The sequence below is a fragment of the Macaca fascicularis genome, chromosome X (assembly GCF_037993035.2).
Source record: "Macaca fascicularis isolate 582-1 chromosome X, T2T-MFA8v1.1".
Lineage (NCBI taxonomy): Eukaryota > Metazoa > Chordata > Mammalia > Primates > Cercopithecidae > Macaca > Macaca fascicularis.
The window spans coordinates 105,099,667-105,126,098 of record NC_088395.1 but is presented as its reverse complement, the minus strand read 5'-3'; the positions used below and the strand labels follow the sequence as shown (position 1 = coordinate 105,126,098).

General features: G+C 36.9%; 1 pseudogene; it reads right to left on the bottom strand.

Annotated features, from left to right (window-relative positions):
* LOC135969109 (elongation factor 1-alpha 1 pseudogene) lies at window positions 1–26,432 on the bottom strand (annotated as a pseudogene).

Genomic DNA, 26,432 nt, shown 5'->3' with positions numbered 1-26,432 from the left:
TTAGTATTTTTTCTTCAGCTTCATGGCCTTCTTTTCATAAGGGCGCTTGTCATCTGCAGCAGTGTCATTCCATACCTCTTCCAGTTTTGTTGCAACATCACCAACAGATAGGCTGGGGTGTTCTCTTTTGATTTTGTGGCAATATTCAGAAGAGAACAAGAAAAAGGCTGAAAGATGCTTCATGAGTACATTGGGATCCTTGTGTTTCTTTTTGGTTCCCTTTTAGGATGAATATATATTTTTACTTCTCATTCATAATGGGCCTTGTCTGTCTTTTCTGTCATCAACTTTTCCTTTCTCTTTCACAGACATGGTCTTCCGCCTCTCAGAGCACTTTTTTGGAAACTCTGAGAAGTTGCAGTGGGCCAAGAGCACGCCATTGCACTCCAGCCTCGGTGACAGAGCGATATCTGTCTCTCAAAAAACAAAAAGCAAAAAAAAAAAAAGAAAACTGAAAAGTTGACTGAAGTATCTGGGTACTTCTTCTTGTGCTCCTCCCAACAAGTTTGCAAAAAGAATGCATATGATGACAGTGTGCCTCTCAGCTTCTTAGGACCTCCTTTGCCCACATTTAGTTATTTTTGCTCAGCAAGACACAGAGTCACCCATTGCCCATCTGGTTCTCTCTTGCTTGCCTCACTGCTATCTCTATGGAGCTCAATGTACTGCGACGGCTGTCTACACTCTCTTCTTGTGGTTTTCTGGAAAACAAAAAGAAACTTCTGCCAGGTCAGAGGCATGAGGTAGCAGCTAAGAATTACCTTTCTAAAACACAAGTATGATATCACTTCACTAACAACCTTCACTGACTGTCACCACCTACAGAGCAAAGGCTGTACTTCTTAGAACTACCACTATCTAACTTTACCTAGCTTTTTAGCCTTACCACTCATGACTGCCCTCAAATGCCTCATTCACTACCTACTCCAGTCTACTTACATTGTCCATACTTGTCACACATTGGATGCTTTTATACCTTTGCATAGTGGTTGACTACTCACTTTGCCTATAATAGCATTTTTTTTAATCTATCTCTTGAAATCTTACTCTTCATAGGCCATATCCTTTTTGAAACCTTCACTTTACCACCCTTGGGAAGAATTTAATCCCTCTTGTACTCCATTATGATCATATTCCTAGTTAGTTAAACAGAAGAATCAAACCTCACTTGGGAGTGGGGTTCTAAAGATACAAGAAGAAAATAAAAAACTCATATAGTTTCAAATTAATCTTGAAAAGAAATGTCTCAGGAAGTTTATCCCTTAGGTTGAACAGTAGATAAAGTAATTAACTTGCATGTAGGAACCAGATTGTACAAAAAATATAAACCTTAAACCCAAGAATCACACTCAGCACAGAGAGTTGTTCACCCTGTGACAGTTAAGCGGGGACTGTGACTATAGAATTTCAATTTTCTATCCTCCATTATCATGCTAATCATAGGGCATTGCACACTAAATAATGGAAAGGCTACATTTTCTCTCTCTCTCTTTCTCTCCCCACTCGCCCACTGCTTATCTAGTTAAATATGAGTATTTTAATTATTGTGTACTCTGTAGTTCTCCTTTCTCCTTTCAGTTTGAGATTATAAGATTTTTGTGGGCAGGAATTATGTCTTCTTTACTTTGGATTCTCAATACATTGCCACCATAACAGCTCATAGGTGCTTATAGATGCAGCATCATAGGTGCTCATTAAATGGGAAATTGGATTGAATTTCATATTCCTTGAGTGGTTTCAGTGTCTTCTTATTTCCTTTCATGCTAAACAAATTAATTTAAAATAATTTGCTGGTGGGGTGGTGGACAATCTTGTGTGAAAAAAGGAAACTTTAGGCAGTTGTCCCTTCCAAAGTAACCTAGGGACAGTTCAATTTTGCAAAATGTGAATGACATAAAGCTGCTTTCCTTTACAACTATATGTTATATTAAATAATTAGATAAGAAATGACATGAGACCAAAGTCAATCCATTTTAATTTGACAATAATTACTTCTTACCCTCTTCATCGTGCAATCAAGCACTAAACCTGCTGAATATCCTTACATTTGCTGGCAGTTCAATAACAACATTTTCTAAAAGTTTTGAGTTTCAAATCATTTTAATTCTTCTAGTTCTTCATTTTACTCTTCATATAAAATTAACCTCAAATACCAAAAACTTTTGATACCTTCTCTGTACCTTTCCAAATAACAGGAGCACTTTTGCTATTTTTTCTTACAATTCTAAAATAAAGACCTTTCTTGCGTAGAATCACTTCCTAAATTTCTCAGGGAATGGATTGCATGCTGATATTTTTAAATAGGGAAAAGTAGTCTATCCTTTTACCTGTTTTAAGTACTTTGACTTCAAAAACACCATAAGGGACTCAGGAGATGGAGGCTCTATCTTGTTTCTATGATGCTCTGATTCTTACTCAGCTGTTTATACTTGAAAATATATTTTGGCTGCCAAAAATATTCTCCCATAAACAATGTTCAAAAACAGTTTAATAATTAAAGCACTAAATATTAAATAAATAGATGAATATGTATGAAAGATATAAATATATAAACATGACTTAATAATTAATTGCTAGTGTTTTCAGTTGGCTTTTCCCTTGTGCAACTCAATCAGAGGGAAGCAATATATCTGAGTCAAAACTCATATAACAAACTAAAGGACTCCTTTCATGCATAGACTAGAAATTACCCTAGATCTGTCTATGTCCCCACTCTTTTGCCTCTGTTCCTGTTGTAGTAGTAAACTGTGACAAAAGATGAGTTGGTAATGTTCGTTGTGTGATCAAGCCTCAGAAAACTGCAGATGTTGTGGCTTACACACGCTAAAGTTGTTCAGTTAGAAGATGGAAGAGAAAGGAGGCAAACCCAGGTTCCTATAATTATAAAGCCTTAGTTCTCAATGCTTTATAATGTCTTTCCACGTAACCTGTCTTCTTTTGTTTCCTGGCTGTATAAGGGAGACTCAAACCTGTATAGAACACATGATCATTCTAACCTGCCATGAGATACGAAGATAAACATACAAGTTAATGTTTTGGTTTCTGCCTGTTCTGGAACTGGGTCAATGAGACACAGCAAAATAGACTGTGAATGGTTTTTCACATTTGACAAAGCTGCATGTGATATCTGATGGTTTAAAAGTATGTAGCACTTCCCTGCTCACTCACTGTCTCTCCTGCTCCACCATGGTAAGATGTGCTTGCTTCCCCTTCGCCTTCAGCCATGATTGTAAATTTCCTGAGGTCTCCCCGTCATGCTTCTTGTTAAGCCTGAGAAACTGTGAGTCAATTAAACCTCTTTTCTTCATAAATTACCCAGTCTCAGGTGGCTCTTTATAGCAGTATGAGAATGGACTAACACACCCATCATTAAGGGATACATGACTGTATTGTATTCCTTTTCTACAAAAAAATCATGTTGTAGAATTCTATTAATTGTCAGAGGAAACAAAAGACTGTGCTGACTGCGTGATAATTTTCAGGTATAAAAATAGCGTTAAAATCTGCAGATCCTGATGATTTTTATTCCAAAATTCTATAAAAATAAGGTCAAAGTTTTTGTAGGGTTATGGTTAGGGTATATTTATATATTTATATTTATCTATTTTCCCTAAGAGGAAAATGATTCTAGAAATAATAGACATCTAAGCTTACCTTATTTTCCTGTATAAAACAAGTTTGGAAAAATTGCCCCAAATCTATATTCAGGCCATTTGAATGGAAAAAGAAATTAAGTAATAGGTTTGTGAAAACCAAATCCTATCAGAATAAATTTATCTCTTTATCCAGTAGACCAGATAGACTGAAAAAGGAACTTTTTTGAGGCTGTCAACTCTCTCCTGCTGACACAACCATCAATGAAATGGAAAAGTGTGATATGAACCACATAGCTATTAAACCTGACCACAGTTAGTTGGAACATTATATTTAGAAAGTGTCATCTTGGCAGGCATGGTGGCTCATGCCTGTAATTCCAGAGCTTTGGGAGGCTGAGGGAGGGGGATCGCTTGAGCCCAGGAGTTAAAGACCAACCTGGGTAACACAGGGAATCTCTACCTCCTAAAAAAAAAAATTAAAAAAAAAAATTAGCTGGGCTTTGTGGCACATACCTGTGATCCCAGCTATTTGGGAGACTGAGGTGGGAGGATCGCTTGATCCCAGGAAGTCAAGACGGCAGTGAGTTATGATCACACCACTGAATTTCAGCCTGGGCAAAAGAGCAAGACCCTATCTTAAAGGCAAAAAAGAAAGAAAGAAAGAGAGAGAGAAAGAAAGAAAGAAGGAAGGAAGGAAGGGAGGGAGGGAAGGAGGGAGGGAAGGAAGGAAGGAAGGAAAAGAAAAAGAAAAAAGTGGTATCAATCTAGGTAACATAATAATTAGGGATCCAAAGTGTCCAGTCCCAGAATTTTAGAAAACAACTTCTGAGACTCTTAACAACGTTTCTATCAGTTGAGCTAGAAATTAAACTATTATTATCCCTGCACTTCTTAATAGGTCAGAACTTTGACATGGATAAACAAAATACTCAAACAATAACAGAGAGAAATGGAGAAGCAAAACAACTGAACTTTCAGATTTGTGCTTTGTGCTTAGCAGAAATTCAATAAACATTTGCTGATAGATTTAATGCATGTGTTTTGATGCCATAGCTGCTAATCATTCATTCATTCCACATATATTAGGGGACAGTTTACTACACACCAAGCATTATTCTAGGTGCTGCGGATCCAGAGGTATCTATTAGTAGTGGAATTTGTCTTCATTTGTTATTCTCTTTGTCTGTGGTGTTAGATGTTGTATTACTCTGCTAATATCTGTATGCAGCATTACTTCTAGTTTATTAAGCACTAAAAGCTCAGAACACAAACAAAAATAAGTATTTTTATTTTCCACCTCTAAGATAGCAACCAGGCTTTTTAATTGACATTGATATCTCTGAAAATGTTGAAAAATTATTTTGAACTGAATAGTTGTCAGTACTTGTAACCAAGCAAGTACTTCAGCCCTGTGATAAACCCACATCGAATAAGGTGCATACGAAGATGGCAAGGATTCCTTACAACTACATTGCCATTTTTACATGATATAATCATTTCCCATAAGTACTATATCATGTGGCTCCAAATCATGGCCTTTTCTTGCTCCTTTTCATTTATCTCCCAGGAAAGTCAGAGGTTGAGAGAGAAGGAAGGATCATTAAGACCTCAAAGAATGATAGTATGTTATATGGAGTAGGGCCTGGTCTTCGACATATGCCCCGGTCTTCAACATATCGGGGCGTCTGTAGGCTCATTGAGATGTGTTCCTGCTCAGAAACAAAGTAATGTCATCAGGCCTAGAGTGACTGACAGTGCGAGAATGCCCAGGACTGTCCCAGTTTTAGCAGTGCAAGTACTACTATCTGGGAACCCTTCCAACCCCAGGCTAAACAGATCACTCAGTCACACTAGACTTCACTTAATCTTATTTTGCCAAAAACTTCCATCAGGATATGAGACAGGGTTCCACAGGTTAGGACCACTTTGTCTTATAATTGTGTTTGCTAGATTTAGTGCGATGGCAGGAGGCAGAGAGGTCATCTAACTCTGACAATTTGTTTTCTTAACAGCTCTATTCACCTTTATCAATTTGTTTAGCTGTCTTCTATATATATGTAGTGTCAACTTCCTTACATTTACATGGGGTAAAATAAAATGTAGGAAGCTGTCCACTAGAGAAAGTGGAAGACTTAGTCAAAATCAGAAATTTGGTACATACCTGGACTACACTAAGGCATTTCCAGATCAAATGTGCCTGCTTCTAAGTGAACAAATCCTTAGGTGTTGTCCCAGCATTGTTTAACGAAAGGAGCTAGAAACGGAATGGATTTTTGTCTACAATGTAACTGTAACAGCAAAAAGTTTTTGAGTGTTTTTGTGGCAGAAGGCCATGCTTGAAAACTAGGGTGTCCTAAAGGCTCTATTAACTGATAATTGATTTTTCAAAGTTATGAACCACTCTGAATGTCCTTCAATCTGCCATTTCCCAGCAACTGGTAGAGTCAGAGATACACTAGGCACAGAAGCTTTCTGTGTTGAATATTACAGCATAGTTGCAGAGGCAGATTAACGCTGCTGGTACTTATAACCTTGACCTTGGCAGTGATAACAGGACATCAAGGAAAACTAGGCTTTAGTTTAGAAAAATGTCTTAATACTTTGTCATGTTTTCAGTTTGCTCTAACTCTCAGGACACAGCAAAGGAGAAAAATAACCAATAGTCAAGATTCGAAATATACTTTCCTAATCCTCAGAAGAAAAAGCTTGGTAAAAGCATAAGGTAGGGAATCGCAGAGAATTCATTTTGTCCCAATTAGAAATTCTTTCTATTCACTTTAGATGATTTTCATAATCCTAGAATTAAAAGTTGACATCAGTATTAAAGAATACTGAAAAAGAAAATTGACTCAAATTCTGAAGCAGGTTGGGAACCAAGAGAACTGAAGTCAAGTGTATTTCACTCCAGGAAGTTGAAAGATAAAAGGTGATTCATTGATTTGAGATGCATTCACACAATTCCACTGTTTCCTTGAATTATAAATGAAGAGAAATGCTGAGGGCTGGGGTGGGGGTGATAAAGAAATTATACCATGGATCAACTATAAATACTATTAAGCTTGGTACAAAAGTAATTGCAGTTTTTGCCATTGAACATAAACATTTAAACCGCAATTCATTTTGCACCAACCTAATAGTAATCTCAACTTGCATTACTGAACTGCTTGAAATTAATAGAAAATTCTTCTACATCTTGTCCAAAATTTAAGTGGAAGCCACACTGATTGCTTAAGTGTGCTTAGAAAACTGCTAATTTAAATAGCATCTACCCTCGAGTTTTATACAGATGACCCAGGGCACCTTATCAGCACATTTGCCAATCACCATAAATTAACCAGAATACCAGGTACCAGAACAAATTAAAAGAGACAACTTTAATAACTTAATGATCCATTAGTATGTCTAATTTTGATGACGCATCATTATATGAGAAGTAAAAATGAGCTGCTTTGTTTAAGATTACATTTGTACCTCTGAAATCTGTAAGCACTAGCTCCAGTTTCCACACTGAAATCATTTTAAAAGTTCTAAAAATCAGTGAGACTATTTGATTTGTGTAGCAACCTACTCTGTAGTGGAAGAAAGAAAATAATATTCAGTAATCTCAAAATTCTTTAAATCCATTGATGTAAAAGCAAACTATATCTTAGCCACCTGTGGTTGGGTCTTCAAGAATTTTTATCAGATGGAAAAACTTGTATTTGCACTTCCATTGTTTCCCATTTTTGCTTGAATACTGGGTCATATCAAGGATTTCTTATCTTCCATAAAAATCCATTATGGACTTATCCTCCACAACTGATTAAAATGCTTCTTGAACCTATTTATGTTTTGGAGTTGGTCATTTATCATTCTAATTACTTTCATAGATTTACTACCTGCTTCATGAAAAGATCTTAATTTGCTCTTAAATTAACCATCTTCAACTGCAATATTGTCCCTTGGCTCTAGTTTTTCTGTGATTTGTTTAAACAAGCCCAAATTAACCAACCTGTATGTTTCATAATGTTAAAAGTTGCAATCATGTTCCTATATTGTCCCTACAAAATGAAAGTTAATTTCATTTTGTATAAGCAGAGCCTATGTGTAGTATAATTTTAAGATCTTGTTTGATGTTTGAGGCCCAGAGTAATAATTTGTTTATTTGTATTTAGCAATATCTCCTCACATCTAGGGTGGTGCAACAGGTTTGGAGAAGTGAAATAGTGTTGTGAGCATGGACACCAAACCAGTTTTGCTGCCAAGAATAGGATCTGAGCTTAGCTGTTCAATCTAATACAGAGAGGTTTCAAGCGTAGTTTCTTCCTGGCTATGTCAAAATCATTAGTGATTGGGGTGCTGGAGAAAATACAGATTCTGACTAAGTAAGTCTGAGGTTAAAGCCCAGAAATTCTTGTTTTTAATGAGCTCCTATATTAATTCTGATTAGCATCCAAGTTTGGGAAACCATGTATATAGTATATCATTGGTATCAACTAAAATACAATGAGGAGGGATGGTGCTATGCTATTTTCCTACTCAGTCCCAACTATGTTGTCTCCAATATCTCAAACTCATAGCATATAGTACCAATCTCTGAGAGACCAGAAATAATTGAACAGCACTATCGTATTTTTCTTAATCCTTCACATAATTATTTTAAGATATATAATGTACAGCATGAGTTACATGTAGCCTTTTGAAGAGTGGATCCTATTTTTTAACAAAGGTTAATCTTTTGCATTGGAAGCTGCCTTGTAATACTAATCCCAGTGTTTTATTTTCAGGAAATGTCCATGTCGACTGAAGACATGTAAATCAGCACATACTGTGCCTTAGCACAGCTGAATTATAAACCCATTAAGGGCCGAAATTGTGAAACTGATGACCTAGTCTTCCGTGTGTGTCCACCATTCCATACCTCGGACTGTTACATATCCAGGCTACAACAGGAATATTTAAGCACGATCCTGGGAGAGCTTCAAAAAGCTTAAGAAAACTCTGACCCAAATAATTTAGTTTGGTTTTAACTAATTGTGTAGGGTGTGTGTGCCTGTGTACTGAGGGGGGGTGGGCATAAAAAGAGAGCAAGGAGCGACTGAGAATGGAGCACTGTAAAATTTTCTTCAAACCAACATCCTGAATAAGGATGAATGAAGAACAGCATAATTGATTGGTGAAATGGTTTTATTTAATTCAGTTAGGCACACATAACCCATGCTTTTGAATTTTTGTTTTAAAAAGGTTGTGATTCTCAATTCATTGATTTTTAATTTACAATATCAGAAAGAAAGAATCATGTTATAGAATTGAATTGAAGATCTCGTTGGGAAAATCCTGTCTTGGCAACCTAAGCTAAGAAAGAGGGTGTGATGCTGGGGCAGTGCATTTTGTTGTTGTTGTTGTTACAAAAGAGAAAATTGTTCTTCCAGCTATAGCAATAGTGCCTAACAGCAACTGCTTCCTGTGAAATTGTTCCAAGCACATTTCCATAAAGAAGGGTTCTATTCTACTCAAACCCTGCTTATATTCCAACTCTATCTACATTCCACTCCAGGCTTTCATGTGTTTCTCCCCCCAACAATTTGGCTATTTAATGCTCACACAGGCCTATAATTGTGCTGATGTCATCTACCCAATCAATCATAGAACTATTCATTAGGATATCTGCAATCAGGGCAGTGTCAAAGTGAACTACATTCATTTTGCTACTAAATATCAGATGATGGTAAATTAAACTCTTATTGTAATGATGGTATTAAAGTGAATGGTGTGCAATTATAATTTTTCTCACCATTGTGCTATTTTTACTAGAGAATAGTAAACATGAATTTTACTGGCTTTAAGATTGGAGCACAGCTCAAAGAAAGAGGGCAGGGGAATTATATTTCCACATGAAAAATCCCTTATATTGAGTTGATGGAAAACAAGGCACTAAACACTGTATTTTAGAAAATAAGAGTGTATGAGCGTGTTTTCCATATATAGTTCAGTCTATGACCATGTGCCAGTGCTAAAAATAGATGAACGTAGGTGCACTGAATACTCCACCAGCAACACAAATTCCACAGAAACAAATTGCTAGTTATAACTAAAGAAAAATAATTCACATGCTTATACATTTCCCTTCTGCAAAAATGTGCTCCTTTCAAAGTTAAGGTTAATATAATATTTTATCATTGAAAAACTATACCATATTCTTTCATAAATTTACCTTCTATAAAAAGTCATTAGTAAAAAGTGGAAAATTGAATAGCATTGGTAAGAATAAGCATTTGGTATTTTCTCTCGATTTTCCAAGCATGTAAGAGTCAAATGTTAATTAAACTAGCTTAATAAATAAAAAGAAAATTTTAAAGTAAGTTAAATGTATCCTTTGCAGCCATCCTTTCCTTGAATTGCTTCAAGATATATTAGAAGCTCTCATATTAGAATCATTAAGGATGGTTTAAAACAGATTTTCACAGCAGGAGGTATGTACATTTTAGTAAAATTTTAATAGGAGATTTTCACATGAGGCAAAATGGAAAACAAAGAATATTTTTAAATGAAACTATTAATTAACCAACAATTTTCTGTTGTTCTGATGTTTCTTTCTTAGCAACATTCCCTTTCTTCTAGATTCTACAATAAGGTCAAAATAACTCTCCACTTATCTCATTATAGTCACTTTCTTTCAGTGTCTCAGTTTCTGGACGTGATTTCACTATAGAATGGAATAGAGGAAGATCAGTTGTACCATGGAGAATATTTTCTTTATCAAAATAAAATTGGACAAAAGCCAAATTCACAAGCACCACTATGAAAATCTTGGCATAAAAAATAATTTTCTCTTAAATACATTCTGAAACATCTTCTGGTATATCACACTATGGCAATGTGTCTCTAGTTCTAAAAATAATTTTATACAATATATACATTTTAAGAATGCAGTTAAGAAAATCACAAACTTACTTATTGGACACATATTTAGCCAGTAATCAATCAAATCCAAATTTTCTCTAACATGAGAAAAAAAACTTTATAATTTAATAAAGAAAAATATCTTTTTAAACAATGTCTTTTTCAATCAGGTTTACTAAAAAGAAAAATACATTATTGATTCTAAAATATCATTCATTAAGTTGAACAAAACTGTGCTATCTCTGCAAAAGTTATCAACCAAAAGTTCTTTTCCTTGCTTTATGTAGTTCTAAAACCATGGTGTCTCAGTAATGGCCATTGTTCCCCTTTTTACAACATAAAATTATTCCTTCTCAATATTCTAACTGGTAAGTTTAATGATAACAAATATCCCATAATTTTAATGATTAACAATACGCCTGTTTAATGCTTAGGAAGGTAGGATAAAATTTGTTAAAATATGCAAATGCATACAGCAGCAAGGAGAATCACATAGATGGAGGCTACAGTCCTCTTTTCTGTACGTGGTCACAAGGCCACAATTGGGGTTAATGGCTTTCTTCCTCTGCTTCCCATTTCACTTTTTCTTTTCTCTCGGCCAGCATCTTTACTTGCTAGGGTTCTTTACCTGTGAGTGACCAAATGTTTATTCCTGAAGGATCTAAGCCCTCAGTGGTTCTGCCTTGTAGGGGAGATAAAAACAAATATTGTCCTCACTTATTATAAGATTAATGGCGGAGGTCCCAATAAAAGAAGACAGATGAACAAGACAAAAGCATACAAATTTATTTAATGTAAGTTTCACCTGATAAGGGAGCCTTCAGAAATGAAGACCCAAAGAAACAGAGAGGTGTATATATTTTTATGGACAGTCTTGCAGAAGTATGATTGAAGGACAAAAGGGTATGATATCATGGTAATAAACTAATGGGTGGGGGATACTGAGCAAGGCCTGTTCAGATTTTTCTTGGTGTCTTTGTCTGACATTCCTTCCCTCTGGGTATAGGGCAGGACACCTATCACATGAGAGTCTTCCGGAAAGAAGGGAGGCAGAAGGTCAGAGGATGACTTTCGTAGCTTTTACGGCCTGCTCCAGGGAATAAGCAGTGGCCTGTTTCAGAAGAAAGGGGGCAGGAGAAGGTCAGAAAAACTTTCCTGCTTCTGCTCTTTTTTTTTGAATTCCAAGGTATCATATTTGTGGGTAGTGTTTTCTACTTGATTAGAGTTTTAATATTATTTCCTTTTATCACTGACCATTGGATGTAGCTATACTAAGAGCACCCTCATGGATGCTACTTCTCTCTACTTAAATTGTGTAACAGCAATCTTATCCAAGTTACTAATGTAATTCCATGTTTTGCTTGTTTAACCCATGTAAATAAGGCACCTGAAGTGAATGGTTGATATTTCAGTTTTCAATTCAGTGTAAACGTTATTGTTTCTCCAGGTGGAAATAGTACCCCTTTGAGTACTAAGATCTTTCAATCAACAAACCTTAGAATTGAAGAAATGGGAAGTGAAAATCATGAGTGTTTTATTAGGTGTAATAATGAGAAAGAGATGCCATTCCCACTTTCTCCCATTGGTTCCCAGACCTATGGGACCTATAATTATGGAAGAAGCTGGACCATACATTGATCACTGGTTTAGATGAAATACTACATCCCATAGAAGGGTACCCCAACCTCACATATCTGTCTCCTAATTGGCATAATCATTGTGTCTTTAGTACAGTGTATCATTCCAAAAACCAATTTGCTTCTAGGTGGCAGTTTTTCACAAGAGCAGTGAATCACATGGAAATCAGCCAACTCATTGCCTTACTTCTTTTCTTTTGCTAAAAGATAAATCTTTTGTTAAAGGTAATATTGTGTGGGATATTATGACTGTGTTTATGGCATTCAATACATGAATGATGGTGCTAACAGAAGCAAGAAAGAAAATCAAAATATTTTATCCCAGCAATAATAATAATAATAATAATAATAATAATAATGTAGCCACTTTGGGAGGCCGAGGCAGGTGGATCACCTGAGGTCAGGAGTTCGAGATCAGCCTGGCCAACATGGTGAAACCCCGTCTCTACTAAAAATACAAAAATTAGCAGAGTGTGGTGGTGCACACTTGTAGTCCCAGCTACTCGGGAGGCTGAGGCAGGAGAATTGCTTGAACACCAGAGGCAGAGGTTGCAGTGAGCGGAGATCATGCCAATGCACTCCAACCTGGGTGACAGAGTGAGACTCTATCTCAAAGAAATAAATAAATAAAATTAAAAAGAATAATAATGCAGCCCTCTTCATGACAAACTGCACTGTTGTCACCTGTTACAAGGTGGCTGACTGGTCCCCGGGTGTATAAGGCTCAGAATCAGGTGTTACTGTAGGCAAATTGGGCACTTAGTAAGGCCAACCTTGGTGAGAGAGATTTCCTGTTATTGATGCCAGGCAGAAAGTTCATTCCTGCCATCATGGCCATATTTTTCATTAACCCACTGAATGAGCACTGGAAGACTGAGGAAAGGACTCCAACTGTTATTATAAGAAAATGACATTTTTTGTATGATTATTGAAAGCCTGTTCTGCCAAGGATGACTTTGGGTGAATGTTTACATGAGATACAAACATTCTCCCAGTTGGTGCCAATTCTAAGTGATCCATGCAGAAGCCTTTTACTTAAACTTTCTTATCACCAATCCTCCCATTTTATTCTTTCAAACTTTCTGATCACCCAGCCAAACCATTAGCCACTACCCATGAATAACTAATGATCCACACCTGAGGCCATATATCCTCCCAGGCAAAGTGAACAATGAGATATACAGCTTGAATTTTAGCCAATTGGAAGGATTTCTCTTCATCAATGTCTTTCAGGGTAACCTCTAAGTGAGCCTGTAATACTGCAGTAGTCCACTTTTTACTAGTGTCAGCACATTATTCAGAGCCATCTATAAACCAGGCTAAATTTTTTTCTCCTTTGTTAGCTGGTCATCAAAAAATCTCCAGGAAGTCAAAGGTGTCATTTGCAAGAAGAATGCCAGTGCAGCTGAAATAGGCATATTGGGAGTATGAGTCATCTACCCATACAAATTACTTAGGCCTTCAGGATCTCTTCAAGTCTAATCTTGTGTATACCACTTCTCCTGAATTATGAAATGCTGTTGTATGTCGAAGTTTATGACTTAGTGAATCAAATTACACCTGTCTCATGACTAGCTCAGGTCATATTAGTACTTGATGTGGAGCCAAGATCAGCAAGTTAGGAGCTGTTTCTCAAAGAGAAAATGATGACTTGCCAAAATAAACATAACTGTGTTCCAGAACCCTTTGGGTCTGCATTGAGTTTCTTCTTGCTACAGGAGGTTTATCCCAGGATCCATCCTGACCTCAAGTGATCCACTCGCTTCAGCCTCCTAAAGTGCTGGGATTACAGGCATGAGCCGCTGTGCCTGACCAATAGTGGTTTTAAATTAAGGCAAAGATATATGAAAGTACTTGATCATATGGGGCCTTGTAGGTCGTTGCAATCACTTTGGGTTTTATTTTGAGTGACGTAAGAAGCCACTTAAGGGTCTAGACCAGAAAAGTGACATAATTTGACATGTTTTTTTGTCTTAGCTCAGGTTATTATAACAAAATACCATAAACAGATGGCATATAAGTAACAGAAACTTATTTCTCACAGTTCTGGAGGCTGGCAAGTCCTAGATTGAGGTGCTGGTTTATTCAGTGTCTGGTGAGGGCTCCCTTCCTAGATGGTCATTTCAACTTTATATGGCAGAATCAGGGAAGGTTGTTCTCTTTTGAGTCTCTCTAATAAGAGCACTAATCCCATTAATCCCATTTATAAGAGTGGAGCCTAATCACCTCCCAAAGATTATCCAATTCGTGAGAAAAAAAATTGGCCAGAAGTTAGAATGTATGTGAACTTACAGGCAGTGGAAAATGGCTTGGCTGTTTGGTCAGGAACCTAGAAGAAAAAAGATTGAAAAATCAAAGATAAAGAGGTCAGTGTAAGAAACATAGTGGACTGACCTATGGGAATTGGCATGCAATGTGAAGATATTTGTTTTGCATTTTAACACTTACCAGAGGGCATGAAAGAGGCAGTAAATAACAAAAGAAAACATAATTAGGCCAATTAGGCTACTCCAGTCTGGTACAATGGACACATGAATGAAAAAGCCCTGGTCACAAGTATGGAGGCTAAGCAGGGGCTAAACATCGTTGAGTCTTACTAACCAAGACTGATCTAGCTACTGCTGCTGCCAAATGTAGAACCCCAGCTATAAACGAGACTTTATCTGAGTCACTATCATGCCACTTTCCTTCAAGGAGACCAATCAACCCCTTGGTGGCAAGGGAATTACATCAGATGCCTTCCATCCCAGACTGTGGAGGCAATTCTCTTCATTATTGGAACTGGCATATATCCTAGCTATGAGATTTCCTTTCTTCCTTTGGCCAGCATGACTATCTGGGAACTTACAGAGTGCTTGCTGCCTCAATAGGATACCACACGATTTTGTTGGAGATCAAGGACCTGCTTGACAGAAAAGGGATTTTAGTAGTGGGCTTATATCCATGAAATTCTCTGAGCCTATGACATACTGCATAATTTAGATGCTGCTCACCTATAAATTGATGTAATAATAAAGAACCAATTGAGTAGCCAGCTTGAGACCATATCTTAAAAGGATGGGGTACAACCCACAAGGATATGGCCTTTATATAATGACCTTTATATAATGCCATGTCCCTAGTAGGTATCATACATGTCTCTGAGAGCCAAAAGGTAAAAGTAGGAATGGCCCTGCTTATAATCACCCTCAGTGACCCACTTGGCAATGTGTGCTTCTTATCTCTGCAACTTCAGACTCTGTGGATGCATTCATTTCCTATTGCTGCTGTAACAAATTTCCACAAACTTAGCAGCTAAAAATGACACAAATGTTAACCCATAGTTCTGTAGCTAAGAAGTTATGGTTGGCTCTTTCTATCAAGGGTCTCATAAAGTTGATATCAAGGTATTGATTGATGTGGCATCTTATCTCAAGGTTCTGGAATACAATCTGCTACCAAGATTTTGAGGTTGTTGGACGAATTTAGTTCTTTATGGATGTAGGCCTGGGGTCCTCATTTCTTTGCTGGCTCTCAGCTGGAAACCTGTTTCAACTCATTAAGGTCACCTGCATTCCTCATCATGTTGCCTCCTCCATCTTAAAATCAGCAACAGCATATCAGGTCCTTCTCATGCTTTAAATCTCTGACTTTTTCTTCTAATGTCTCTCTTCTAATGCACCTTTCTCTATTTAGAGAACACTTTACTGCTTTTAAGAATCCATGTGATTAGTTTGGGCCCACCTGGATATACAGAATAATTTCTCTCTCTTAAGGTCAGCTGATTAATAACCTTAATTACATCTGTAAAGTTCCATTTGCCATGTAATGTAACATAGTCACAGTGACTAGGGATTAGGACATAGAAATTTTCAGGGGTCTAGAAAACCTGGTTCCAAGGGAGAGTATGCTTAAACTAGGGATATAGTAAAATCCATATTAACTTTAAGTTACAGCTGCCATCTGGTAACTTTAGGCTCCTAGAACCAAGAGACCAACAAGCAAAAACATTAGTTATCATATTGGCAGGGGTATTTGACTTTGATAACCTGGAGGAGATAGGATAGCTATTACATAATGGGAACAGGGAAGAATACATTTGGGATTCTATTTATCCATTGTCTATTTGTACTCTCCTGCCCAATATTGTAGTAAATGGACAAGGGCAGAAGCCATGACCCGAAAAAGGCATAGTGACTACTATGGTTTAAATGCGTCTCCTCCAAAATTCACGTTGAAATTTAATCCCCACTGTCATGGTATTGAGATGGGGCCTTTGGAGAAGTGATTAAGTTATGAGAGCTTTGCTCTCACAAATGGATTATAAAAGGGTTGGAGGGAACTAGCTTAGGCCCAGTTTGGCTCTTCTCCTATTCTAATATGTGAGGACACAGCATTCATCCCCTTTTTTGCCCTTCCACCTCCCACCATGGGAGGATCAGCAAGAAGGCCCTCAGCAGACACTGTATGCCACCACCTTGATCTTTGGACTCCCTAGCCTCCAAAACTGTAAAAAAATAAATTTCTGTTTATTATAAATTACCCAGTCTCTTGTATTTTGTTATACTAGCACAAATGGACTAAGACAGTAACATGGGACCTAGAACCCTTGGGGGTGAGAGTGTTTTAGTCTTCTAGAGCTGTATTAACAAAATATCACAGTCTAGATGGCTTAAACAACAAAAATTAATTCTATAATTCTTGAGGCTAGAACTCCCAGATCAAGATCTGGAAAAGTTTAGTTTCTGGTAGGGGCTTCCTTCCTGGCTTGCAGACAGCCTCTTTGTTCTCACATATCTTTTCGTTGGTGTAATTGCATGAAAAGTGAAAGAAATCTCCTCTCTTCCTCTTCTTATAGGGCCAACAATCTTATCAGATTAGGGCCCTGTATTAGTCTGTTCTCACATTGCTACTATAAGGAACTACCCGGGACTGGGTAATTTATGAAGAAAAGAGGTTTGACTCACAGTTTCACAGGCTTAGCAGGAAGTATGACCAGGAGGCCTCTGAAACTTACAATCATGGCAGAAGGCAAAAAGGAAGTGAGCACGTCTTCACATGTCCAAGCAGGAGAGAGAGAGTGTGAAGGGGGAAGTGCTACACACTTTCAATCAAACAGATCTCGTGAGAACTGTTTCAGTCAAACAGATCTCGTGAGAACAGATCACAAGAACAGCAAGAAGGACGTCTGCCCCATTATTCAATCACCTCCCACCAGGCCCCTCCCCTGACATGTGGGGATTACAATTAGACATGAGATTTGGGTAGGGACACATAGCCAAACCATATCAGTCCCTATGCTTATGACTTCATTTAATTTTAATTACCTCCTGGAGGCCCTACGTTCAAATACAGTCACACAAGTGACTGGGGTTGGGACTTCAACTTACGAATTTTGGAGGAACACAATTCAGTCCATTGAAGAGATCACGGGTCATCTCACCAGGTAAGCCCCCTGGATCAATAGGGGTACTAACTGATGGTAAAGGTAATCTAGCAAATATGAAAAAAGATGGATTAGGAGTATCAGTTTTGGCCTCAAGACAGCTATAGCAACAAGAACTCATACCACTAACCTTCTTTTTTTTATGTTTTCTAAGAAAAAAGGACAAGACCTTTGTGGTGTTTTCTCTGACACCACTTCTGAAACCAATTGTGTACATGTTTTATTCTGACACCAATAACCAATTCTCTGACACCAACTGGGTGTCCAGTAATTCAGGTTAACTCTGAAACTAACTCCCAGAGTTAGCACATAAACAACAGGTTAAGGGCTTAGTCCCACAAGACTTCCCCAACTTCAGATACCAGTTACAAGTCCTAAGAACCACCTATACTCCTGACCAATTGGCTATAAATTCAGGCGTTTCCACAATCCCAAATACCTCCTCAGGTTTGATAATTGAGCAGAACAACCCACAGAACTCAAGAGAATAGTTTAGTTAGGTGTACTGGTTTATTATGAAGGCTACAAAATGGAAATAGCCAACTGGAAGAAATACATAGGGCAAGTTATGGTGGGGGGGATATGGAGCTTCCATTCCCATTATGAATGCACCATTCTCCTAGCATTTCATTGTGTTCAATAGCTCCAAAGCTCTCTGAATCCCATTGTCCAAGAGTTTTCAGATAACTCAAACAGCTTCCATTCCCTCGCCAGATGTTAGGAGATGGGACTGAAAGTTCTAACCCTCTAATCATGAGTTTTGTCTTTCTGGTGACTAACCCCCTACCTAAAGCTATCTAGGGGCCCAATGCTTAGTCACTTCATTAGCATAAACTCAGATGATGTTAAAAGAGACTCATTAAGAACAACAAAAGGCACTACTATCACTCAGGAATTGCCAATGATCTGCGCCAAGAACTGAGTACAAAGATCAAACATATTAAATGATGTATTATATAAAAATATATATTGTATGATATATATTTATTTACATCAATTCATGTATATGATATTTATTTAAAATATTTTTCCTAAATATATATTTATATAAAGTTAATATGTATATTTATTTAAATAAAACTTATTTATTTATTTATTTTAACAATGCAAAGAGACTCTTTAATGAGTTTCAATGGCCTTTTCTTGGCATTTTATAACCTTGACATCCAGCTCCATCCAGCTTTAAGCCCAGTAGAATCTGAGATTCTGATTGGTCATCATTGAAAAACTTCAGCACCTTGGAATAGCCCAAATTAAAATGGAGGCTACAAAAATGATTGGTGAATGAATAGAAGAATGTTATTTAAAACATAAAAATAAAAATACACCCTTTGACCAAAATGAAATCTTTGCAATTTTAATTTTAACTCCCTTCTGTTTTTTGTCCAATTGGTTAACAACTTCATTATCAAAAATCTGAAAGCAGTAATGTACAAGTTCCTTACGCATCTCTTCTCTATGCTAATCCATCTCCAATTCCTTTATCTTGTTCTTGTCTTTGAATCAGTTTATAAATATATATATGTGTGTGTGTGTGTGTGTGTGTGTGTGTGTGTGTGTATTTATACTTTAAGTTCTGGGATACACGTGCAGAACATGCAGGTTTGTTACATAGGTATATATGTGCCATGGTGGTTTGCTGCACCCATCAACCCGTCATCTACCTTAGGTATTTCTCCTAATGCTTTTCCTCCCATTGCCCCCCACCCACTGACAGGCCATGGTGTGTGATATTCCCCTCCCTGTGCCCATGTGTTCTCATTGTTCAACTCCCAGTTATGAGTGAGAACATGAGGTGTTTGGTTTTCTGTTCCTGTGCTATTTTGCTGAGAATGATGGTTTCCAGCTTCATCTATGTTCCTGCAAAGGAAATGAACTCATTCTTTTTTATGGCTGCATAGTATTCCATGGTGTGTATGTGCCACATTTTCTTTATCCAGCCTATCATTGATGGGCATTTGGGTTGGTTCCAAGTCTTTGCTATTGTGAATAGTGCTGCAATAAACATATGTGTGCATGTGTCTTTATAGTAGAATGACTTATAATCCTTTGGGTGTATACCCAGTAATGGGATTGTTGGGCCAAATGGTATTTCTGGTTCTAGATCCCTGAGGAATCGCCACACTGTCTTCCACAATGGTTGAACTAATTTACACTCCCACCAACAGTGTAAAAGCATTACTATTTCTCCATATCCTCTCCAGCATCTGTTGTTTCCTGACTTTTTAATGATCACCATTCTAACTGGCGTGAGATGGTATCTCATTGTGGTTTTGATTTGCATTTCTCTAATGACGAGTGATGAGCTTTTTTTCATATGTTTGTCAGCTGCATACATATCTTCTTTTGAGAAGTGTCTGTTCATATCCTTTTCATGGGGTTGTTTGTGGGGTTTTTTTTTTTTTTTTTTTTTTTGTAAATTTAAGTTCCTTGTAGATTCTGGATATTAGCCCTTTATCAGATGGATAGATTGCAAACATTTTCTCCCATTCTGTAGGTTGCCTGTTCACTCTGATGATAGTTTCTTTTGCTGTGAAGAAGTTCTTTAGTTTAATTAGATCCCATTTGTCTATTTTGGCTTTCGTTGCCATTGCTTTTGGTGTTTTAGTCATGAAGTCTTTGCCCAGGCCTATGTCCTGAATGGTATTGCCTAGGTTTTCTTCTAGGGTTAATATGGTTTATAGGTCTTACGTTTAATTCTTTAACCTGTCTTCAGTTAATTTTTGTATAAGGTGTAAGGGAGGGGTCCAGTTTCAGTTTTCTGCTTGTGGCTAGCCAGTTTTCCCAACACAATTTATTAAATAGGGAATCCTTTCCCCATTGCTTGTTTTTGTCAGGTTTGTCAAAGATCAGATGTTTGTAGATGTGTGTTGTTATCTCTGAGCCCTCTGTTCTGTACCATTGGTCTATATATCTGTTTTGGTACCAGTACCATGCTGTTTTGGTTACTGTAGCCTTGTAGTATAGTTTGAAGTCAGATAGTGTGATTCCTCCAGCTTTGTTCTTCTGGCTTAGGATTGTCTTGGCTATACGGGCTCTTTTTTGTTTCCATATGAAATTTAAAGTAGTTTTTTCTAATTTTATGAAGAAAGTCAATGGTAGCTTGATGGGAATAGCATTGAATTTATGAATTACTTTGGGTAGTATGGCCATTTTCACGATAGTGATTCTTTCTATCCATGTGCATGGAACGTTTTTGCATTTGTTTGTATCCTCTCTGATTTCCTTGAGCGGTGGTTTCTAGTTCTTTTTGAAGAGGTCCTTTGCATCCCTTGTAAGTTGGATTTCTAGGTATTTTATTCTCTTTGTAGCAGTTGTGAATGGGAGTTCACTCATGATTTGGCTCTCTGTTTGTCTATTATTGATGTATAGGAATGCTTGTGATTTTTGCACATTGATTTTGTATCCTGAGACTTTGCTGAAGTTGCTTATCACCTTAAGGAGTTTTTGGGCTGAGATGATGGGGTTTTCTAAATATACAATCATGTCATCTGCAAACAGAGACAATTTGACTTCCTCTCTTCTTATTTGAATACCTTTAATTTTTTCTCTTGCCTGATTGTGCTGAATAGAACATCCGATAATATGTTGAATCAGAGTGGAGAGAGAGGGCATGGAGAGAAAGGGCATCCTTTTCTTGTGCCAGTTTTCAAAGGGAATGCTTCCAGCTTTTGCCCATTCAGTATGACATTGGCTGTAGGTTTGTTATAAAAGCTCTTAGTATTTTTAGATATGTTCCATCAATACCTAGCTTATTGAGTGTTTTTAGCATGAAGGGGCATTGAATTATATCGAAGGCCTTTTCTGCATCTATTGAGATAATCATGTGCTTTTTGTCATTGGTTCTGTTTATGTGATCAATTACATTTATTGATTTGTGTATATTAAACCAGCCTTGCATCCCAGGGATGAAGCCGACTTGATCGTGATGGATAAGTTTTTTGCTGCTGGATTCAGTTGGCCAGTATTTTATTGAGGATTTTCGCATTGATGTTCATCAGGGATACTGGCCTGAAATTTTCTATTTTTGTTGTATCTCTGCCAGGTTTTAGTATCAGGATAATGCTGGCCTCATAAAATGAGTTAGGGAGGAGTCTCTCTTTTTCTGTTGTTTGGAATAGTTTCAGAAGGAATGGTACCAGCTCTTCTTTGTACCTCTGGTACAAGTTGGCTATGAATCTGTCTGGTCCTGGGCTTTTTTTGGTTTGTAGGCTATTAATTACTGCCTCAATTTCAGAGCTTGTTATTGGTCTATTCAGGGATTTGACTTCTTCCTGGTTTAGTCTTGGGAGGGTGTATGTGTCCAGGAATTTATCCATTTCTTCCAGATTTTCCAATTTATTTGCATAGAGGTGTTTATGGTATTCTCTGATGGCAGTTTGTATTTCTGTGGGATCAGTGGTGATATTCCCTTTTTTATTTTTATTGTGTCTATTTGATTCTTTTCTCTTTTCTTTATTATTAGTCTGGCTAGCTGTCTATCTACTTTGTTAATCTTTATGTATATAATATAAAATTAGTATGCATATTTATTATCTAAAACTTTTATATATTTATATAAAATTAATGTTTATTATAAAAAATGTATCTATATATAAAATAAATACAAGTATATAAAATAAAATGTATTTATATAAACTAAATATATATTTATATAAACTAAATATATTTGAAATAAATATATTTTTAGAAATATATTTATTTCAAATATATATTATATAAATATATATTTAGTTAATATAGATATTAATATTTACATATAAATATTTATAAACACATTTATTTATATATACATTTATTATATATTTATATTAGCTAAATATATTATATAAATATATGAAATATATTTATATATTAAGCAAATATCTATAATATGTATTTTTTTCTCATTGAAGTTTGTTTTATGGGTCTCAAAATTCTATAACATATTTTTTTGGGCAAGTTGTTTCCATTAAAAGTACTGATTTTACATAAATAGAACTAAAAACAAAAGCACATAATCATCTCAATAGATGCCATAAAGGCTTTCAATACTAATAAATTCAACATCCCTTCATGTTAGAAACCCTCAACAAGCTAGACATCAAAGTGTATACCTCAGAATAAGAGCCATCTATAACAAACCCACAGCCAACATCATACTGAATGGGCAAAAGCTGAAAGCATTTCTCTGGAGAAACAGAACAAGACAAGGATGCCCACTCTTACCACGCCTATTCAAGATAGTGCTGAAAGTCCCAGTCAGAGCCATCAGGCAAGAAAAAGAAATAAAAGGCAACCAAATAGGAAGAAAGAAAGGAAGTCATACTATCTCTCTTCCCAGATCATATGATTCTATACCTGGAAACCCCATAGTCTCTGCCCAAAGACACCTCAATCTGATAAACAACTTCAGCAAAGTTTCAGGATACAAAATCAATGCACCAAGCTGAGAGAAAAATCAAGAAAGTAATACCATTCACAATAGCCACAAAAAGAATAAAATACCTATGAATACAGCTAACCAGGAAGGTGAAATATTTCTACAACAAGAATTATAAAACAATGCTGAAATAAATCAGACATGACATGAACAAATGGAAAAACATTCCATGATCATGGATAGGAACAATTGATATTGTTAAAATGGTCATAGTGCCCAAAACAATTCACAGATTCAATGCTATTCCTATCAAACTACCAGCGACATTTTTCACAGAATCAGAAAAAAAAAAAAAAAAGTATAAGGAATGAAAAAAGAGCCTGACTAGCCAATGCGATCCTAAGCAAAAGGAACAAAGCTGGAGACATCACCCAACCAGACTTCAAACTATACTACAAGGATACAGCAAACAAAATAGCATGGTATTGGCACAAAAATAGACACATAGACCAATGGAACAGGTTAGAGAACCCTGAAATAAAACCACACACCGACAATCATCTGATCTTCAACAAAGCTGACAAAAACAAGCAATGGGGAAAGAATTCCCTATTCAATAAATGGTACTGGGATAACTGGCTAGCCTCATGCAGAAGATTGAACCTGGATTCCTTCCTTTCAACATATACAAAAATCAACTTGAGATGGATGAAACACTTAAATGTAACACCTAAAACCATGAAAAACCTAGAAGAAAATCTAGGAAGTACCATTTTGGACATAGGCCCTGGCAAAGATTTCATGATGCAGACAACAAAAGCAATATAAAAAAAAAAAAATTTGACAAGTGGGACCTAATTAAACTAAAGAGCTTCTGAACAACAAAAGAAATTATCAGCAGAATAAACATACAACCTACAGAATGGGATAAAATATTTGCAAACTATGCATCTGACGAAGGTCTAATATTCAGAATCTATAAGGAACTTAACAGCAAAAAAAAAAAAAAAAAAAAAAAAATTAAAAAATGGGCAAAGGACATGAACAGATACTTCTCAAAAGACAAAATAGATGCAGCCAACAAGCATATGAAAACATGCTCAACATTGCTAATCATTAGAGCAATGCAAATCAAAACCACAATGTGATACCATTTCACACCAGTCAGAATGGCTATTATTAAAAACAAAAAATAACAGATACTGGCAAGGTTGCAGAGAAAAGGGAACATTTATACACCACTGGTGGGAATGTAAATTAGTTTAGCCACTGTGGAAAGCAGTTGGAAATTTCTCAAATAATTTAATACAGAAATACCATTTGATCCAGCAATCCTATTGCTGGGTATAAACCCAAAAGAATATTAAATTGTTCTATCACAAAGACACATGCATGCATATATTCATCCCAGCACTATTCACAATAGCAAAGACATGAAAGCAACCTATATAACCATCAGTGGTGGACTGGATAAAGAAAATGTGATACATGTACACCACAGAATTCTACATTGCCATAAAGAAGAATGAAATCATGTCCTTTGCATTGATATCAATAGAGCTGGAGGCCATTATTCTAAATGAACTAACAAAAGAACAGAAAACCAAATACTGCGTGTTCTGACTTATAAGTGGAAGCTAAACATTGAGTACACATGGACACAAAGAAGGGGACAATAGACAATAGACACTTGGGCCTACTTAAGGTGGAGGGTGGGAGGAAGATGAGCATCAAAAACTACCTATGTGGTACTATGCTCATTGCCTGGGGGACAAAATAATCTGGACATCAAATCCCCATGGCACACAATTCACCCACGTAACAAATCCACACATACACTTTCTGAACTTAAAAAATAAAAGTCAGAAAAAAGAAAATAAAAAGTACTGATTTTAAAAACTAATAACTTAAAACTGCCACATGCAAAAAAATAAAAATAAAAATAAGCAAACCCAAAGTGGTCCACAAAACATTCTCCTTTTATTTTGAAGGTTTTATGATGCATTGTTATTATTAACCAGTCTTTTACTATTAAATGGTCAATTGAAACAAACAGTTCTGGGACCATTCTTCTACCACTGATTAAGACTGGGGTGGCAGGTATTAGAGATAATATGCGTTTAGCCTTCTGAGCTTTCTGGGAATATTTGGTGACCTTGCCAGCTCCAACAGCAATCTGGTCCACTGCTTTGATGACATCCACAGCAACTGTCTGCCTCATACCACAAACAGCAAAACAATCCAGAGGAGGATAGTCAGAGAGACTCTCAACACACGTGGGCTTGCCAGGAATCATATCCATGATGGCAGCATCGCCAGACTTCTAGAATATAGGGCCATCTTCCAGCTTCTTATCAGAACAGCAATCAATCAGTTCCTTCAGCTCGGCAAACTTGCAAGCAATGTGAGCTGTGTGACAATTTAGTACAGGGTCATAGCCAGCACTGACTTAACCTGGATGGTTCAGGATAATCACCGGAGCACTGAAGCCAATTGATTGATTATGTTTGCTGTCACCAGCAATGTTGCTGTGATGAACATCTTAACAGACAAATTCTAGATACTGAAGCCCAAATTGTCACCAGAAAGAACTTCACTCAAAGCTTCATGGTGCATTTCAACAGACTTCACTTCAGTTGTAACATTGACTGGAGCAAAGGTGACCACCATGCCAGGTTTGAGAATACCAGCCTCCATTTGGCCACCAGGGACAGTAACAACACCATCGATTTTATAGACATTCTGGAGAGGCAGACAAAAGGACTTGGCAGTTGGATGAGTTGGTGATAGGATGCAGTCCAGAGCTTCAAGCAGCATGATTCTATTAGCATTGCCATCTTTACAGGTGACTTTTCATCGCTAGATCCAAGGCATGCTAAGCACTTGGTTCCAGCATATTGTCATCATTCCAACCAGAACTTGGCACACATGCTTCTGTGTTGGAGTTCTAGCCAATTTTGTTTTCTTTTTTGTTTTTTGTACCTATGCCACTTCTTCCAAGAATGCAGCCAATTTTCTTAATGTAAGTGCAGACTTCCTTAATAAATTCTTCATATTTCTTCTAACTGCAGGGTGGCTTAGTGGAATCCATTTTGTTAACACAAATAATTAATTGTTTCACACCCAGTGTATAAGCCAGAAGGGCATGCTTACAGGTTTGCCTATTCTTGGAGATACTAGCTTCAAATTCACCAACACCAGCAGCAAGCATCAGGACAGAATAGTCAGCCTAAGATGTGCCTGTAATCATGTTTTTGGTAAAGTTTCTGTGTCTTGGGGCATCAGTAAGTCATGTAGTACTTGCTGATTTCAAATTTCCACGGGGAGATATCAATAGTGACACCACATTCACACTCAGATTTCCGTTTATCTAATACCCAGGCATACTTGAAAAAGCCCTTTCCCATCTCAGCAGCCTCCTCAAAGTTTTCAGTGGTTCTTTTGTCCACCAGATGGCCAGTAGTGGTGGGCTTGCCCGAATCTTGATGTCCAATGACGATGATGCTGACATGAGCCTTTTCCTTTCCCAT